We start from the raw sequence: 21094 nt of genomic DNA on the forward strand, positions 1-21094 counted from the left end.
GAGTTATCAAATCACTTATTTAAGTTATTGTCACTGCAAATTGCTACCTCAGTTTTCTTTAGTACTATGAACTTATTTAACTTAAATAAAAAAAAAGCAAGTTTATTCTTTTGCTCACTTCATTATAAACTCACAGTGACAATGAATTTAAACTGTTTTACCCCATGTGCACAAACAAAGAAAAAATCAAAACACAAAAACAAAAGGAAAACATTTTGAATATAATCACAAAAGAAATCTTGCTGTGCTGAGGAGCTCCAAAAGATAAGAATCCAGGTAAATCCTCTTAACATACAGTATTCAAATGAATTATCTGGATATTGGTGGGACAATCGTCTGCACTAAATCCAGTCCTCTCAGAAATAAATTAAAAAAAAAATAGTGTATGTGAACACAAATACATAAAAACTTTTGCTGAAATGCCCAAAAACATTTGGCATTTCCTCCCTGAAGAACATGGAGCAAATCTTTCAGATGCTGAGTACAGATCTGGTTCAACTTCCTGATAAACCTTTAAACAGTATGAAACATAAGACTAATTTTAACAACGTTCAAACTGGAAATATAACCGCATGAACAATAAAACCTGTAAAGTTTCCTGCTGAATCTGATCTTCTACATTTTATTGCAGCAGTTTGTTTTTTAGAGAATTGACCTTTGGGCTAGCTTTCAGACCATCCAGCCCAAGGAATACCGTCTGAAACACTTCAAAGGTACAGACGTGGACAAAATTGTTGGTATCCTTCGGTTAATGAAAGAAAAGCCCACAATGGTCACAGAAATAACTTGAATCTGACTAAAGTAATAATAAATAAAAATGCTATGAAATTTAACCAATGAAAGTCAGACATTGTTTTTCAACCATGTTTCAATAGAATTATTTAAAAAACAAACAAACAAACAAACAAAACAAACAAATCAAAACAAATAAAAAAATAAACTGATGAAACAGGCCTGGACTAAAATGATGGTGCCCCTTGAAAAGACTGAAAATAATGTGACCAAAGGGACGTGTTAATCCAAGGTGTGTCCAATAATTAGCATCACAGGTGTCTACAAGCTTGTAACCAGTCAGTGGGCCTATATATAGGCTACAGGTGGTCACTGTGCTGTTTGGTGACATGGTGTGTACCACACTCAACATGGACCAGAGGAAGCAAAGGAAAGAGTTGTCTCAGGAGATTAGAAAGAAAATTATAGACCAGCATGTTAAAGATAAAGACTATAAGACCATCTCCAAGCAGCTTGATGTTCCTGTGGCTACAGCTGCACATATTATTCAGAAAAGTAAGATCCATGGGACTGTAGCCAACCTCCCTGGACGTGGCCGCAGGAGGAAAACTGATGACAAACCAAAGAGACGGATAATACGAACGGTAACAAAAGAGCCCAGAAAAACTTCTAAAGAGATTAAAGGTGAACTTCAAGCTGAAGGAACATCAGTGTCAGATCGCACCATCCGTCCTTGTTTGAGCCAAAGTGGACTTAATGGGAGACGAACAAGGAGGAACCATTGTTAAAAACAAACCATAAAAAAGACAAACTACATGCTGACAAGCCACAAAGCTTCTGGGAGAATGTCCTATGGACAGATGAGACACAAATGGAACTTTTTACCAAAACACATCATCTCTATGTTTACAGACGGAAAAATGAAGCATATGAAGAAAAGAACACCGTCCCTGCTGTGGAACATGGAGGAGGCTCTGTTATGTTCTGGCTGCTTTGCTGCATCTGGTACAGGGAAAAAAATACCTGCTGAGAGGTGCAGATGTCTCATTAACAGTTACAGGAATCGTTGGATTGCAGTGGTTGCCTCAAAAGGTAGTGCAACAAAATATTAAGTTAAGGGTACCATCATTCTTGTCCAGGCCTGTTTCATGAGTTTATTTTTTAAATAATTCTGTTGAAACATGGTTGAAAAACAATGTCTGACTTTCATTGGTTAAATTTCATAGAATTTTTATTATTACTTTTATCAGATTCAAGTTATTTCTGTGACCATTGAGTTTTTCTTTCATTAACGGAAAGGTATCAACAAATTTGTGTGTGTGTGTGTGTTTGTGTGTGTGTGTACCTGAAAACAAAGTGCATGCAAGTGTCTTTTACCTACCGAGTACTCTTTAAAGAGATCTTCCTCCTTTTTTGAGGTATACCACTAAAAAACGGACAGCAGCCTCCCTCCTCCTCTCCTGAATCATCCTGTAAAGACAAAAAACATCAATTAGGGACAAAGAACTCAGTGAACACGATTTGCAATCTCCTTACAAACACAAAAAATGATTTTATTTACACTTAGATTTCATGTTACATTAAATGTAAAAGCAAATTTTGCTTTTACCTCTAGTAGCATGTTTCTAATGTGCTGAATTTTCACTTTTGTAGCTCCTCCTTTAGCAGAAAGCAGGGACATTATTTTTGGGGAGTACAGGTCCGGTTTTGCCATGAATGTTGTCTCCAGATTAACAGCGGTGATCCTTCTGAATTCTTCGTTAATCTGTACAAAAATAAGACAAATACAAAGGGCACCATTTGTTTATACAGAAAACCAATAACCTGTATGCCACAAACCATAAACTATTTTTTAATGGCATTTACCTGAGTTGGCTTAAAAAGAGCGGGACATCTGTCTTTTTAGTCAGTTATTGGTTGTGCTTGACTGACTATTCCTGCCTGCAGACAGAGAAGGTCATTTTTCCACTGATGACCTGACTGTTGATCCTCTTCTTTACTTCATCTAGGAGTGCCTTTCTTTCCAGCTCCAAGCTGTCCTCACTTTCTCCTTGTGGGTGAGAAGGTAGATAGTTAACCTCTGCCTTTCTTGGCTTTTTGATATTCTTTGCAGGAGCTTTTTATATGGTTGCTTCTTTTTGTGAAAGTTTACCTCAACTTTAGGGCATCCAAGCCCTCTTAGTTTTGATCTGTAGTTTTCCATTTTATATTTTAGTCTTTGTTGCCATCCATAGCATCCATTGTATGATCCTGGTTCTTTAAGGCAGGGATGCTTTTGAATCAGTGCTTCAGCAACATCTGACAACTGTGCATTTGTTGGATAGGCAACATGCTGGGAGACACTTTCAGCAAGTTTTTCAAGAATGTCCGGAAGAACTGTAGTGAAGTGAGCAAGATGAATGCCATCCTTTCTGAAGGCTTCATTTCCTGAGACAAGCACCAATTCTGTGTTGTAAGCAAAGTGAGGTACTGGAAACTCAGCTGGCCAAGGCTGTGAACGCTGAGGATCATGCACCGGGGGATGAAAGAATCACCGTATCATCTGATCCAAGAGAGCAAGTGCTGTTAGGATGGATGGAGGTCACCGAAGTGCGGGCTGAGGATGCTAAGGTTTTAATGGAGGTGCATGCATCTGATGCATCTTCAGAGAAACTTTCAACACTGGCAAAGGTCAGAGTAAGTGTGGGAGGTTCAACAAGATGAACCACCTTAATTGTGTCTTTGTCTTTAATGTTACTTGTCGAAATAAGAGAAAAATATTCCTCTCCAAAGTCTGCATCTTTGTAATGCAAAGTAAAGTTTTCATCAAGTGCAAACATCTCTCAGGACTGATTCCAGTTCACCCAAAGTCTCAGGGCTTCCATGGGGTAGATCCAATTTGCAAATGTCATGGTCCTGAAGAATAATGCCAAGTTTTGCAGGATAAGACATCTGTACATCTGTAAAAACAAACAATATTACCTATCTGATATACTGACTGCAAGTGCATTTAGTCCCATTACTTAAACATTAAATTCTCAGTGAACATGTACGCTTATATTTACCAAGCAGATAGAAAAAAAAAGAAAATTCTTACTATACAGTGCTTCTGCTTGCATGATGTAAAGTAATGTAAAGTACACTTTTCTTGCCACAAAAACTAACAGCCCTTTAAAAAAATGTCTGAAACCACTTAAGACTTTGTTGGATATATTATGGATAAATGTAGTAATTTGACAAAAAAGTCACAGAACAAGCAAACAACAAAGATTACAGATGACTGTTCATGCATTTTTATAACAGTAAAACGAGGATATGAAAGTTATTTGTGCCATGGTATAGGGGAAATGCAATAATGCAAAAAGCATTTCTTTATTAAACCATAAACATTATGAGCAATTCAACTGACTGCGTTTTATGAGGTTTTGTACACAAAGTCACAAACATGACATAATGTGATGACCGTCTACACTAAATGAATAAAGCGCTTCAGAGTCGCCATCCGATTTCCAGCAACTGTGTATGTTGCCATTGGGAAGATGTCAGACAACTCACTTGGTTGAATGACTTTAATATTTCTTGACCTCTCAAGCTCAAAGCTTCTCAGATGTTCCATATACCAAGCATTTAAACATTCAACCATGAAGCCAACTTTTCCATTTACTATCTGAATCAGCTCCACAAAATCTGGCAAACCACCTGTAACACCATGTGCCAAGACCATTCCAGTGGAGTCACTGCAACACACTGTGTTTGCAATCAGAACCAAATACTCACCAGGGAGCTTTTGTTTCCACTGCTGCTCTAATGTTTCCACCATCATCATCCATGCAGGCATCAACGATCTCAAACTACAGCAGTCAGAGACTCTAAAAATGGACTTCATCTCACTCATCCAAACCATCATACGCTTAAAGAAACACTGCATCATCTCTGGTCCACTTCCATCACCCCGGTTTGGAGACGTCAAATTCAGCCGTGTACAACAACTCCACATCTGGCTTAAAGGTTACTGCACCACACACAATATTCCATTTGTAGACAATTTCACAACTTTTCACAATAGACCATATCTTTTCAAACTTGACGGCATTCATCCAAATCACACAGGTTCCAGACTCCTATCCACAAACATAAACCTGACTGTACATTCCCATAAACCATTCACAGATTGACAATATACCAACCCCACATCCCCACGCAAACCCTCACCTCCAGTAAAATCCATTCCAGCACTCATCACTAGCAGAAATCACCAGCACCCCCATCCACACACCAGGTCCACAATCAGACATTTCCGCCCCATCCATCTGGTTTCTACAAATAATCCAAACACTACACAAAAAAAACCTACCTACAGTATTTAACATGGCACTTTTAAATGTCAGATCTCTTTTAAATAAGACTTTTATCATCAATGACTTGATTTTAGACAACAAGATAGACTGTCTCTTTTTAACTGAAACGTGGCTTGGCACCGACGCCCCGGCTATTCTCACTGAGGTATCTCCCCCAAATTTTAACTTTTTATTTTCTACCAGGGGAGGCAAAAGAGGCGGGGGCACAGCATCGATCGCTCACAACTCAATTTTAACAAAGACAATCCTTTTATATAGTTACTCTTCTTTTGAGCATCATGCATTTGTTTTTAGCAACCCGTCCATTTTATGTGTTACAGTTTATCGACCACCAAAGCCTCCATCCTGTTTTATTCAAGAATTCTCTGACTTTTTAACATCTATACACTCAAGTCATGACAAAATTTTAATAACTGGTGATTTTAATCTACATATTTTTAACAGCTCTGATCCTTATGGAAGAGAGTTCTTAAACCTTTTAGACAGCATGGATTTCAAACAACTTGTCACACAGCCGACTCATAACAGAGGACGCACCCTGGACTTGGTCATTACGTATGGTCTGTCCACGGGTGTGTCCTCTGTTGTTGACCTGGCTGTGTCTGACCACTACTGTGTGTTTTTTAACATCACCAGTTTTAGGCAGCGGGAGGCCCCAGTGAGAACTGTGAGGAAGCGATATATTACTTCTGAAGTGGCTGCAAATTTTATTAACATTTTACATCATACCTCTGCTCAGTTTTTACCTGCATCCTGTGATCTTATTGTTGATCATTTTAACTGCAAACTTAAATCCGCTATTGATGCTGCTGCTCCACTAAAAACAAAATCTATAAAAGATAAAACCAAATCACCATGGATAAATGAGAGCATCAAAGAAATAAAAAGGAAATGCAGGAGAGCAGAACGAAAATGGAGAAAAACTAAATTAAACATCCACTTTGAGATTTTTCATGAACAACAGTACATCTATAATAATGCAGTAAAACAAGCAAGAACCCTCCATTTTTCAGACCTTATTGCACAAAATAAAAATAACCCCAGATTCCTTTTTAGAACAATAGATAATTTAATAAACACAGATTTTAATAAGTCCTCCATGCCAGCATCAGAGGCTGCATGTGAGGGCTTTTCAGGCCACTTCAGAGGTAAAATCAGTGCTATCAGATTGAATCTTTTATCTCAACAACACGTTGATTTTAACATATCTGAAGCATTTTTACCAGAGGAAACACTGGAGAGTTTTGTCCTGGTTGATGTAAAGATGCTTGGTCGGGTTTTCTCCCAGCTAAAGCCAACTACCTGCCTTTTAGACCCAATTCCCACATCTCTTTTAAAAAGGTTTTATGGTTTCTTTGAGTCTGAGCTTTTAAACATAGTAAATTACTCTCTTCAGACGGGTGTCTTCCCATCTGCCTATAAAACAGCGGTGGTCAGGCCCCTTCTGAAGAAGAGTAATTTAGACCCTAACATTCTTGATAACTACAGACCTGTATCCAAGTTACCGTTTTTAAGTAAAATGATTGAAAAAGTTGTTTTTAGCCAATTAAATGAGTTTTTAATTGAACAAAGTATTTCAGAAAGATATCAATCTGGTTTTAGGATGAACCACAGTACTGAGACGGCCCTCTTAAAGATTGTTAATGACCTTAGGTGTAACTTAGATGCACAGAAACTTTCTGTTCTGGTGCTGCTGGATCTTAGTGCCGCCTTCGACACAGTGGATCACCAGATTTTAATACACAGACTCAGGAGTATGGTGGGCCTCTCAGGCACTGTTCTTAAATGGTTTTACTCCTATCTCACGGATCGTAAATTTTTCGTAAGTATGGATACATGCTCCTCAAGAATCCATGAAATGCAGTGTGGGGTTCCCCAAGGATCAATTTTAGGCCCAATACTTTTTAACCTGTACATGTTGCCACTTGGGGACGTGATCAGGAGACATGGCGTTGCTTTTCACAGCTATGCTGATGATACGCAGCTTTACATCGCTGTGTCTCCTGATGACCTAGAACCAGTTAACGCCCTTTTAAACTGTATTTTAGATATAAAGTCATGGATGGCAGAGAACTTCTTACAGCTCAACCAGGACAAGACTGAGGTTTTAATTATCGGTCCTGAAGACAAGAGAGGGAGCATCTCATGCAAACTACAAGACTTTAAACTTTCTCAGTGTGTGAGAAATCTGGGTGTTCTTTTCGACTCTGAGCTGAACTTCACTACACACATTAGAAATGTCACAAAGACAGGCTTTTATCATCTTAAAAACATCGCCAGAGTCCGCCCATTTCTCTCTCTTGCCAGCACGGAGGTGCTGATGCATGCTTTTATTTTTAGTAAATTAGATTATTGTAATGCCCTGCTCTCTGGTCTTCCCAAAAAGAGTACTTCTAGCTTACAGTTACTCCAGAACTCAGCGGCACGAGTTCTGACGAGGACCAGGGGGCGGGAACACATTACACCAGTTTTAAAATCGCTGTATTGGCTCCCTGTGCGTTTCAGGATTGATTTTAAGGTTCTCTTACTTGTTTATAAATGTCTTAATGGTCTTGGGCCTTCTTATTTATCTGACCTGCTTTTAGACTACAAACCCTCGCGGACCCTGAGGTCCTCTGGTACCGGCCTTTTGGTCATTCCTAAGGCGAGGACCAAAACACATGGCGAGGCCACGTTCCAATATTGTGGCCCTCGCCTGTGGAACGGCCTGCCAGAGGGCCTCGGGTCTGCAGAGACTGTAGATGCTTTTAAAAAGAGGCTCAAGACACATCTTTTTAGCTTAGCTTTTAATTGAACTTCTTAATCATTTAGTTATTTGACTAACAATATTATTAGTTTATTTATTCAGTTATTTTAATTAATCTATTTATCTATTTTGTCTATTTTTATCACTCATTTGTATCTTGGTCTTAAATTGACTTTTTAATATATATTAATTTTCTTTTATTGTTCTTATTACGTTGATTTATTTATGCTCTTTTAAGTATCTTATACTGTGTTTTATTTTCAGCTTTTATCTTTTTTTTATCTTTTATCCTCTAGCTCCGGTGTTCCCTCATGGGGATCCTCCACATCGTGGGCTGTCTCTCCGGCCTGCAGGGTTGTCGCTGCGGGGGTCGACCTGGACGGGATGGCTGACGGGCCCTGCATTGCAGTCCTGTGGCTGTGGTGGGGGCCCTCGCCTGACCCGATCTTGTCGGCTCCTGTGGCGATGGCCTCTGTGGTTGCTGGTGGGGCGCTCATGGTGTGGATGGGTCCCCAAGGTATTGCTTCCTCACAGTGGTGTCAAGCCAATCGTCTTTTATCTCGTCTTTTAGATCTCTCTCTCAAACTTTGTTCTTAAACCGTTTCAGTTAAAGAGACAGGAACTAGAAGGAATAGTTTTAATTTTATGAAAAGAAGAGTGGCATCATCTGTTTGTGTTGTGTGTTGCGCGCTTGGGTGTGTGTGAATGTGTGTGATTTCAAATGTAAAGTAGATAGCATTTGCATTATTCTACTCTTAGATTTTTAATATATGTTTTTACACTGTAAAGCACTTTGTATTGCATGACAATGTATGAAAAGGGCTATACAAATAAAGTTTGAATTGAATTGAATGTAATCCTCAACACAGTCAAATCAACAGCTGACAGCTTTGTTACCTGTAGCAGCAGTTGGAGAATGTTAATGGCATGTAAATGGTATGCCATCATCAACTGTTGTTTTACTGCATAAGACAACAATATGTTTGGGAAACTGTGGGTATGCCTGACCACACGCTTAAAGAAGCTGTGCTTAGCTTTAAAGCACATAGTCCATAGAAACACAAGTGGGCCAAAAGCCCTTAACAACTCAGGGTAGATCATGCTTTGGAATCAGGTTTTCTTGTGGGAAAGCCTTCAGGAATCTCTGCAGATGCTCAGAAATCTTGCTTTCAAGGAAGCTAATAGTTGAGTCTGTATGAACAGATGAAAGGACAAGCTCAACTATGTCTTTGAGGTTCAGAAAGACGAGCCATGCTGGTTCACTCTCAGGAATTTTTTCTCCAACAATCAGGGGAAAGAGGCAAAGCAAAGCCAGTTTTTCTTGCTGTAAAAGTTGATGGGACAGGCTTTGGTGCATCTTTTTTATCTGCCCATCTATATGGGAACTCTTTAATCCATTTATTCAGTTCAGCCAGAGTGAAATATTTTCTCTTGATTAAGGTATTCAGACACAGTGCCAACTCTAAAGGTATGATACCTTCAAAGAGCTCATATAGCAAATCTGGTGGGTATCCTGAGAAAACATCAAAATGCTTTAGTTTTTCAGTCAGTGGACATTGTCTCTTTACAGCTCCCTATGCTGCTGTATTGTCCTAGGAGGAAATGCTTCCATTCTAACTTCATTTACTTGGAACTGAGATCTTTCCCCAAGACAAAACCTGCAGACATGAGAACTTGAGAAACTTTCCACAAATCCTCCAGCACTGTGGGCACCAAGGTTATCTGCAACAACACAAAAGACAGAACCTTTAAGTTGCATGCCTAACGAAGGAATGTAAAGTCCTTCCTCTTCAAGGCTGACAAGATCTTTTAGAAGTGGTTCTAACACCTTGCTATAGTCAAACTGTTTAACATCATCAGCCTTGCAGAGAAGGGCTAAGTTGATTGATGTCAGTGAAGATCTAAGCAAAGATGGAACATTAGCTAAAACCCAATACACAGCAGTAAGCTTGTGCTTTTTTGACGTGCCAAGTGGATTACACACTTCAAAATCATTCACATACAAAATAAGTGATATGGTTGGATTATTTTCTGACAGAAATGTATTGTTTTTAAAATTTGTACCATCATGAAATGAATGGTACTGAGTTTCATAACTACTGTGCACTTCCGAACTGTGTGTCAGCAAATCCTGGATTTCTTTTTTCTTTAAAACCTCATGCAATGATTTCAGGATAGGTACATATTGAAAACTTCTCTGCTCTGTGGCACTGAGCAAATACTTAATGGGTTCCACCATGGAAAAATGTTCCTTGAAATACGCTCTCCTTTTGTAGGAAGTAGAAAGGGGACCATTACTCTTTAAAGCTAATGTAAGTGGATTGCATTCACACAGGTCTCTCATCATCTCTGAGATCATCAAATCATTCACTTCACAATTATGCTTCTTAAAGCATGACTGTAAGATCTCCTTAAAGATTGAAATTGAAGCTGATGAGGAAATGAAGTGTAGTTCTTCTACCAACTCATCAATACACCTTTGTGGTACAATGAATTTGCTTTCCAATTTTAGTAGCAAATGGGACAGATTTTTCTCAATGAAGTTAGGCAGTTCTGCAACTGTTTCATGCTCTGCATCATCATTCACTGCTCCCTGAGTATGTTCTTCAAATTCAGGACTGTCACCTGCCAGGAAATGTTTGACAGACCTCTGCAGAAACTCAGACTTGAAGTCATCCAGTGAGTGAGGTGTGTGCGTCCATGAGTGTTTGTTTTGAAAGCACAGTTTTCAAAAACACAACAGACAGTTTCTTGTTTTCTTAAATGACGTCCAACATGCTCAAAGTATTTTCTTTCTGTGGATAAGAGCAGCATGGACATTTAAAAGACAAGACTTCTGTGTGTGTCATTGATGTATGGGTTGAATGGTTTGCAGGCTGCTCCATGTTTTGAATGAGCAGGAACACTCCCAATGAAGACGTGGGAGATATTCTCCACCATGGCCATGTTTGAGTCTGTAATGTTTGATAAGATCAGTCTTTCGTGGCGTTTCAAATTTGCAAATTTTACAGGTCCTATTCATTTTTAAAAGGAGGCAATGATTTGTTTAGACTTGGTAAAGTTAATTACTTAAATGGTTAATATTTTAATATTAACATAAAAAACAAGAAAGCTATGCACTGTATCAGATTTTGGTTTTGTTTTATTTACTTTTTATAAGGGCAAGGTATGCTTAAACAAAAGATCCAAAACTTATATTTTTAAAAGTTTTTATCTGTACTTGACCTCTGTTATTAAGTAACAGCTCTCAATAATAAAAAAAACAATCAAACAAAAAAAAACAAGACAAAAAAAAAATGTATTTATAAACCAAAAATGTGAATACAAGAAGAAAGCGAGCATTGACATTTTAAACTTTGAAGACTACAAAGCAGTTGCACAGGAACTAAATACCAGCTGCCTCTTTATCATGCAGCAGCTGATTGTCATGTAAAAGAAAAGTGTGAAATCTTGTAAAAACAAAACACTTTTCCAAATGTTACACGACTAAACAAGTTTAATCGTCCGTGCAACACGTTCTTTCCTGAGACCGGTAATGTAATTTAAAAAAACAAAACAAAACAAAACAAACAAACAAAAAACAAATTAGCCTCTTCAAGTGGTATTTCAATGCGACGGCTTCCCAAGCTGCTTTCACTGACTAACACATAGTTCTTTTTCAGAGATGAAATGAAACACTTTTAATATTTTCCAAACACGGGGGTATCACCCAGTGTCGACTCACAACGTCTAGATATGTTTAGTGAGCTATATCTAACCAACGTGCTGCAGGTTTTCATTCAAATCTTTTTAACGTTCCTACAGATTTGTCTCGATAATCTGCTCCGAAACAGGTCGAAGCTGACAATGGGAATTACTGAACATGTTCAATATTTCAGAGCCGATTTCTGAGGAACACTCGTACATTCTGACTGAAAGAAAGAAAGAAAGAAAGAAAGAAAGAAAGAAAGAAAGAAAGAAAGAAAGACACGTGTGAACAGGCTTTCAGGACAGAGCTCAGAGAAGAGACAGGATGCAAGACGGATCACAGATTAGCCTTCGTTAGCGGGAGCAAAGTGGGAAAATCTCCTAAAGTTCACTGGTGTTGCTTTAATTTCCATCTCTGAAAGAGAAATCCAGCGACCAAAAGATACATAAGCTAGATGTCATGCTGTATTTTACTGTCATGTCGGCAACCAGCAGGCATGAAATGTAAATGTAAATAGTTGACTTTCTTTTCCTGTGACTGAATGAGAATGTGTCCATCTCTTTTCTCTGTACAAACCATTCATGAAATGAGTTTTCTGGCTTTCTAATTTATTGCTATAAAGCCTTAATGAGGTTTATTCTGCATCTCATACAGAGCCTATACAATAGTTATCCACTGCACTTTTGTTGATGGCTTCTTAGTTGTTGTTTTCTTTCTAACCACAAGAATTTCTACAATGTATTTGCCCATAACAGTTACATCAGTTGGCAAAGTACCAAAATACAGAATATCAAAGCTGTAATTTAGTTCTGTGCCAGTTTTGACAATATTGATCTTTGCTTGTTCCTTCAACTATCAGAATACAAAAAAAAGCTTTTTTTTATTTACTGTAGGTCATGTTTGGAAATTTCTTCTTTATCATGTTTTATTTCTTCATCAGAACAGAATGCTTTCACAAACTGCATGGCATTAAAAATGCACACAACTCAACAGAAGCGAGCCCATGTGAAGATTAATCAATGCAAACTTCACTTAAATTTCCAAAAAGATTTCTTTGTCTCTGGGATAGAAGAGAAATTCTAAATGTCTGGTCAGAGTTTTAGGAGATCAACTCTCTCTACAAATCCTGAAATTAAATGTTCACAAGTCACTATGAGAGTGAGACTTGTGCAGTTTATGGAGATAAAAAGACAAGATGTTACATTCTGTAAATAACCAGGTTCGTCATTTAAAAGCAGACAAATTTTTACAAGAAGAGTCTGAGCCAGAATTTTAGCGCCCACATTTGAATTCACTATACATCATGTGCACATGAACAATAATCTAAAATCTAAAATATTATTTTCATGTGTCTGTATACAGATGTGAGGATAGTGGACCCTCTAGGCAGAGGCCTACACGAAGAGGGCGTGGGAGGAGCAGTCAGGCGAGGTCCAGATCTCCACAGCCACACCATCGCTTGGAGCCCTGGAGAACCGGACAGCACCCTGATGCTGCCCCAGAAATCAGCAGATTCATGCCGCGGAGACCACCAGGAGCCCAGCTGGACAGCCATTCAGTCTTTTCACCGCTGGACCTATTTCAGCTATATTTTTCCCCCACCACTGTGCACACACTGTGTGCTAACACAAACAAAAAAGCAGCCCACAGTAAAGAGATGGGGAACAAATATAGATGGGCTGATGACGACAATGAGGAGCTCTATAAGTTCCTGGGCCTCCTCATCTACACATCACTGGTGTCACTGCCCAGCATCAGGGATTACTGGAAACAGGATGTGATCACATCTGTGCCGTTTCCAGCCACCATAATGGCGAGGGACCGCTTCAGGGCTCTGCTGTCAAACATCCACCCCAGTGACCTGGAGGAGGATAAAAAAAAATGATGACAGGAAGGGAACTCCTTCATACGACAAGCTTTGTAAGATGAAGCCCCTCATAAACGACATCCTCAGTGCCTGCCAGGCTCATTATCATCCGAGGAGGGAATTGGCTGTGGACGAAAGAATGGTGGCCACAAAGGCAAAAACTGGGATGACACAATACCTGAGGGACAAACCAGCAAAATGGGAAATTAAATTGTTTGTTTTGGCCGACTCCAGCAATGGCTACATGGTCAACTTCAATGTTTATGTGGGAAAGAAGCACACACAGATGGTGCATGGGGTGGCATATGATGCTGTAATTGACCTTATCCAGCCATCATATCCTGGAACAGGTTACCATGTTTACATGGACAATTTTTATTCAAGCCCTGAGTTGTTCCTGAAGCTGTCGGGGATGAAGTTTGGAGCCTGTGGTACTTAGAGGGACAACAGGAGAGGCTGCCCAGGAAAGAGAGACAATGCTCTCTCAAAAAAATCAGAGAGAGGTGAAATACGGTGGACCAGGGAGGGCTCCCTGGTTTTTGTAAGTGGATGGACACAAGGGAGGTATCAGTGTGCTCCACATTTCATCCAGCATTTTCTGAGGAGACGGTCAAGAGGAGGGTGAAGGGCAAGGATGGACGCTGGACAGAAAAACAGATCTCCTGCCCTACCCCAATCATCGCTTACAACAAGCACATGGGTGGTGTTGACCTCTCCGACCAGCTGCTGCAGTACTATTCCACCCACCGCAAATCTGCACGCTGGTACCGCACCCTCTTCTTACACCTCGTGGACATTGCCACCACCAATGCCTACCTTCTCCACTGTGACATCAAAACTGCAAACCAGGAGAAGCCCATGTCACACAAGGACTTCCAAAGTGAGCTGGTGGCCCAGCTGTGTGGGGTGGACGGGAGCGGCAGACCAGCCAAGAGAAGCGCAGACCACATTCCCGTTCCCATTGCTGTGGTAACAGACACCAGCCAAAAAGCCACACAAGGACGTAGGAGTTGCCAACGCTGCCACCAAGTGGATAAAAAGAGAGACCTAACCCCTTGGAAATGCAAAGCTTGTGATGTGGCTCTCTGTGTTATTGTGGATAGAGTGGCATGTGTAAATAAAAAAAGAACTACAGCCCATTGTATATAGTGTAAAATATTTGTATATAGTTTGATTACATCTCAATTGTCTCTCAGTGTTACATTTGCACTATTACTGTAAACCTTTGATGTAAATTTACAGTTAAATGTGAACAGTATTTTACTGTATTGCTGCCGTACAGTATCATACTGTAAACTGCAATGCAATCTGGGAGATAAAAATGGATTACAGTAATTTCAGAGAGTGTTTGTTTTTATTACAAGATTACTGTAAATGTTACTGTAAACAGCTAAGCATTATGGGAAGGTGAAAGAAAAGTGCGGGAAAACTGGAAACTCCAGACCATCAGTCACAGGAAAAACTGCTCAGCCGACTGCACAGATACCTGGAGCTGCCTGAGGTCCTCCAAACTGTCCACAGAGTGAGTTAACATTATTCACCTTCCCCCCCTTGATTTATAAAGGGTATTTGAGGATTTCTCTTTTTGAGTTATCTGCCGTTTATAACAGTGCTACCACAGAACTGTTGAAAAATGTTGTTTAAGCTAACATTAGCAAAAATTAAAACGTGTTAGCATTTCGTCTCAATTTAGTTATACCAACATTAAAAAACCATGGGGTTGGATAAGTAACGCAGCGAGTCTAAGTAAGCATGTTGTGTGTTATTCTCATCATCAAAAGAGCCACAAAACGGGCAATGTGCTAAACTTAGCTTAAATTAACAAGTGTCAGTAAGCATTTTGTTTTGGTTGTTTTAGCTGGTGGATTTAATGTTAGTCCTCTTTCTTTTATGAAAAATGATTGAAACGGAGACAGAGATGGAGTATCTCTGTCTCCGAGATGGAATATCTCTGTCTACGAGATGGAGTATCTCTGTCTCCGAGATGGAGTATATGTCTCCGAGATGGAGTATCTCTGTCTCCGTTTCAATCATTTTTCTTTCTTTATGACAGAGGGTTGCCATCTTGGAATCATGTGAGTGAAGGACGTGTTTTGATGGTCACTTGAATTTCTGCCCTCAGCACGTAGCTCAGGTGGCACCACACACGGTGAGTTTTTCACCTCGCGAGGCAAAAAATATCAAACGTGTTTGATTTTTACCTCAAGGCCTCTTGAGGCAGAAAACTCATCAAAATCAGGTGCGCAGCGAGCTAGCTGCTGAGCAAACTGTCTCAAATAAGTTTTAGCTCAGTAGATAGCTCTCGTGTGCGGCAGGCATTATTGTTTCTAACTTGTAGTCTTTTTTAGGTCAAATGGCACAGGCAAACCAACGATGGATGCTGAGCATAGAGAAAGAGGTGCTATGTGAAGGGACGTCCTTTGTTCTTGGCCTTGCAGTGGTCTTCTCCTCCTACTACAACTTTAACCTGCAGTACCAACATGAGGCATCGTGCACATTGGAGTTCATTCAGAGGTAGCTTTTTTTCACATCTATTGTTCCACAGAGCTTAACTTGATTGACTTTTCTTCACCCAACACCATACTCCAATAACCTGGTAGTGATAGCCAATGGTGCTTAGGCTCTAACACAAGAATAGCAACCACAGTTATAATACTACCTTTAGTAATAATGTTATGGTTGAAACTCCTTTTTAATGTGGTTCAACATACTACATTGTACTGAACATGCTCTTATTTGATATGCCACATTCATAGACAGATATAATCATAAAGAAAAACTTTTTTTTGTCTATCTATATTGTTTTACAGAAGCTGCATTGACATCAACCCGGAGAGGGGCACAAAAGCAAGCCATGAGATGGTGAAAAGCAAGAAGAGCGGGAAGATGGTCCAGAAGAAGTCAACATCTGTGAATCCGCATGTCAGCACACTCATCAAGAGGATCAGTGACTTCAAGTGGGACTTTGTCTGATCTACACATGCACACATACTGTCACATGCACGCACACGCTCACACACACACACACACACACACACACACACAGACACACACACACACAGTGTTAGAGAAAATACAGTGGCATTCATATAAGCAATCTCGTTCAGCTGCAGTATGAGAGTTTTGGCATTATCGGTGTAAAAATTTAGTGTGAGCACAATCTTTCAGTACATTCTTTCCAATACCAATTCCAATTTACCAGATCACTCATTTCATCAAGTGAGTCCAGTCTGAACCTGAAGACTTGATGAGATGAGTGGAGTCTGGTCTGCTACTGCTTGGTTGGAATGAAAACCTGCAGCCACACAGCCCTTTCTGGAACCAGTATGACACCCCTGCATAAGGTGTCAGATTTCAGCATTCACCAACATGTTAATGGAGCAGTTTCTGTGTCTCAGGGTCACTAGGATGGTGCATAGTGGAATATTCATGTGTCACTGCTGCTATCATTTGTAAAGAACAGCCTCACACTATAAAATACAAGGGTAAAAATACAACAGGAAAAACAATTCCTTTACTTTACAACTTTACAATTATTTACAGGAATGTACTGTAATTCGGAAATACAGCACTGCAAAAATACAGTAGTCTACTGGTAAAACGAACCAGTAAGTTACTGTAAAGTTACAGTAAAATAATATATGTGATAGTGTTGTAAATTTACAGTAATTAACTGTAGAATCATTTACAGTAATATGCTGTATTTCTAAATTACAGCAAGGTGCTGTAAATATTACAGTAGTTTACTGGCGAAGCTGCTGCCAGTAAATTACTGTAAATTCACAGTGGAAAGTCTTGACTGCACTATTATTTTACAGTTGACTGCACTATTATTTTACAATTTGTTTGTTTTTTGAAGAATTGCAGCTGAAGTTTGTGTGTTTGTTTTGAAGAGTTTCAGCTAAAAACGCCTATGAATATATATGTTTTTCGTGTAAATATTTGTATATAGTATTACTTTATTTCAATTTTACACTTAGATATTCATATTAGAAACCTATATTTAGTTTTTTCAAGTTCCAAAACAGCTGAGTGAGCAAGTTTGTGGTTTTTATTGTAATAAATACCACTTTTCTTCAATTCGAATTTGATGATTTTTGTGTATTTTTTGGTTCAATATGTTGATGAAGTAGGTTGTAGTGAAATAATAACTATCTCTTCATATAGATGAAGTTGTGCTGAAAAAAAAGATACCAAGCATGGGCATGTGAAACATTTTTTTATGTGGTATATAGAGACAAAATCAAAAGTATTAAAAAATGGCCAAAATAGGCTCAGGATTCAAAGGGTTAATCTGTGCTCTGTAAATGTGATGGGACATCATGGTTCACTGTGCTGAAGGAGACTTATTCAGTGTAGGATGACTATTTAACGTGATACGGCACAGAGGCGGTAAGGTTTGAGATTTCGAAGACCTCCAGACTGGGCTGTTCTCCTGCCGGTGCTGAGAATGAAAACCTCTGCAGAAGGGACGTGAAAAAGAGGAATAACTCCATCTTGGCCAGTTGTTTGCTATGGAAGCCTACATCTGGTTTTGCTTCAATTTTGGTAGTCTTCCTGCTTTGCTGCTGTACAGACGCTTCCTACTTTTGCTCTCCCTTTTGCTGCATTCTTCCTCTTTTTATTTTGATTTGTACACTGATTTTTCCTCTTTTTTACCTACAAACCCACCCACAGTAGTTTTTTGATACCTATAAGTTGCTGGGACTAAAGATTTTTTACCAGAAACTGTAATATTTTTCATAGCTCTTTTATCTGCAGCGCACCGTGTGTGTGGCCTACACACAGCTGAAGCCTACACGTAGCACTCAGCTAAAGTTAAGTAGCTTGGAAAGGTGCTAACGCTAACTAACAAGCAGCAAGATGCCTTCCATCTCCACAGACGACTACCAAGACCTATTTAAGAAAATAACAGCGCTGGAGGCGAAGGTTTGCCCCCTTGAGGTCAATATTGAAGTAAATGGACTGCATGGAAATGAAACAACCTTGTCACTGACCCACAACAGTGGAGGTGAGCAAGCTAACAGATGGCTAAAAAGCACAGATAACACTACTAAAAAAAGAAGCAGCCTCTGTGAATTACAATAAAGCATCGGGTAAAAATCCTCCCTGGAACTGTCTTGGTGCAAAGCCAAAAAGTAAATCATGCCTTCTGGAAAAGGGAGGACAACGTATCACAGGCAGGGCGCAGCCAGCTGAAGTCTATGATGAGACTGACTGGCCTCTGCTCCCTACAAAACAAAGGTCCACTTTTACCCTCTACATGGTAAGAAACAGGACTGGACAACCCAGACTGGAAAGGTTAACAACAAACCTCCAAAGCGCCTGAATGTGGAACTACAGAACAGATTTGCTCCACTATCAGACGACTCGGGATCTTCACTGGACGGCCATCTATCCCTGAACTAAAAGCTGGTCAGAAAGGAAAAGGCCACAGGGAAAGCTAAAGGCTGGGCCTGAAACTCTGATTATTGGTGATTCTACTGTAATTGATGTTCAGTGGATGTGTGGAAAGAACACCAAAGTCCTCTGCTTTCCTAAAGATATGATCAGTGACACGCAGGAGAGAATTCTGAAAGCCGTGGCCGATTATCCAGATGTGAGAAACATGGTTCTACATACAGGGTCAAATGATGTGTCAAGCAACAATCTGAGGTTCTGAAGCAGGACTTTACTGGACTGTTAAACACAGCGAGCTCTCTTAAAGCAGCTGTTTTTATCAGTGGACCTGTGCCCCCCATCAGAAGAGGAGAGGAAAGGTTCAGTAGATTACTGGCACTAAATAATTGGCTTATTTCGGCATGTAATTACAACAAACTGCATTTTATTAATAATTTTTACATCTTTTGGGAACGCAGACATCGTTTTAAGGCGAATGGATTAAATCTGAACAAGTCAGGGGTGAAACTTTTCACCTCCAACCTTTTCCACTTCCTGCGTCATCCCTTTGTATTCGGTGCCAAGACTGGGATACAAGATGAGTTATCTCATAAGATAGACCAAACAAAACCCAGTGGAAACCCAGAGGAGGAGCTGCATCTGCCCCCACTCTGTCTCTAAAAACAGAGACATCAGCGGAGGCAAGAGGATGGATCTTTCTTTTCCCCCAATCCCCTTAACAGCACCAAAAACCAGGACAATGATCCTTCGCCCCACCAAACCCCAAACAGGTTATTGTCGCCCATACCCCTCGCCCCTCATCTGAAATTCACTAAAGAGATGATGGACCGGGTCCATGCCGGACTCGGATCTACCCCTCAGGCCAATATGTTTCTGTGCCCCATAAACCCCCCACCAGAGCAGCTAAAGGGAGGGCGCCCAGCCCCTCCTGTACCACCATGCCAGCTTCATGTTTCGAATGTATGATGTGTGGAGGGTCCAGGCTGCGTGGATAATGGCAGTCAAAATTTTTCCCAGGACAAGCTGGATCCCTGTTTATTAAAAATATCTGTACTGTTTGGCAACAGAAGAAGAAATGCAGCTCGGTCAGAACACAGAGAGCTGCTTTCTAAAAGGTTTCTGAGTAGAGTTAACATAACCTGTGAGCCACAGCGTGTCCCCAAACATAGGGTAAACAATTCCAAACCCATTAAGTTAGCTTTATTAAATGTTAGGTCATTAGCAGGGAAAATATTTTTTATTAATGATCTTATCACTGAACACAACCTTGATTTTATGTTTTTAACAGAAACTTGGTTAAACCAAGACAACAACACAGCCGCTCTGATAGAGTCAACCCCTCCTAACTTTAGTTTTTTTCAGTGAGGTCAGACTGAACAGGGGAGAAGCGGGGTTGCAGTTCTACTCAATGAATCATTTCAATGTAAGCAGTTATCTTTTGGAAATTTTACTTATTTTGAATATGTGGCTCTTCAGCTAAAAGCTAAAAATAGATCAATGTTTCTGAATATATACTGCCCACCAGGGTACTACGCAGGATTTCATGATGAGTTTAGTGAACTGCTGGCATTAATCTGTGTAGACTTTGACTGTGTAATTATTGTTGGTGATTTTAACATCCATGTAGACAACCCTCAGGATAAGGGGACTAAAGACCTGAGTAACAATCTGGACAACTTTGGGCTGACTCAGCATAAAACAGGGGCCACACACACTAAACTGTCAATTTTAGTCTTACTGGACCTCAGTGCTGCATTTGATACAGTTGACCACAATATATTACTTAAAAGACTGGAGAACTGGGTGGGCCTCTCTGGCACCGCACTACACTGGTTTAAATCTTATTTAGAGAATAGAAAATACTTTGTGTCAATAGGTAATTTTACATCTGAGCAGACAAGAATTACATGTGGACTTCCCCAAGGTTCCATCCTGGGGCCTCTTTTGTTTAACATCTACATGCTCCCACTGGCACAGATTATAAAGAAAAACAAAATTAGTTACCATAGCTATGCAGATGACACACAGATATATATTACAATGTCACCAGGAGATGGAGGCCCTGTACAGGCTCTTGGGAAATGCATTGAGGAGATTAATGACTGGATGTGTCTTAACTTTCTTTAGTTAAACAAAAACAAAACTGAGGTGATGGTTTTTGGAGCCAAAGAGAAACGATTAAGTGTCACCACAGAGCTTCAGTCTATACACCTAAAAACCACCAACCAGGCCAGAAATCTGGGTGTAGTGATGGACTCAGACCTTAACTTTGAGAAACACATTAAGGGAATTACAAAGTCAGCCTACTATTACCTTAAGAACAT

This window comes from Melanotaenia boesemani, chromosome 5, assembly GCF_017639745.1.
Source record: "Melanotaenia boesemani isolate fMelBoe1 chromosome 5, fMelBoe1.pri, whole genome shotgun sequence".
In the NCBI taxonomy this organism is placed as follows: Eukaryota; Metazoa; Chordata; class Actinopteri; order Atheriniformes; family Melanotaeniidae; genus Melanotaenia; species Melanotaenia boesemani.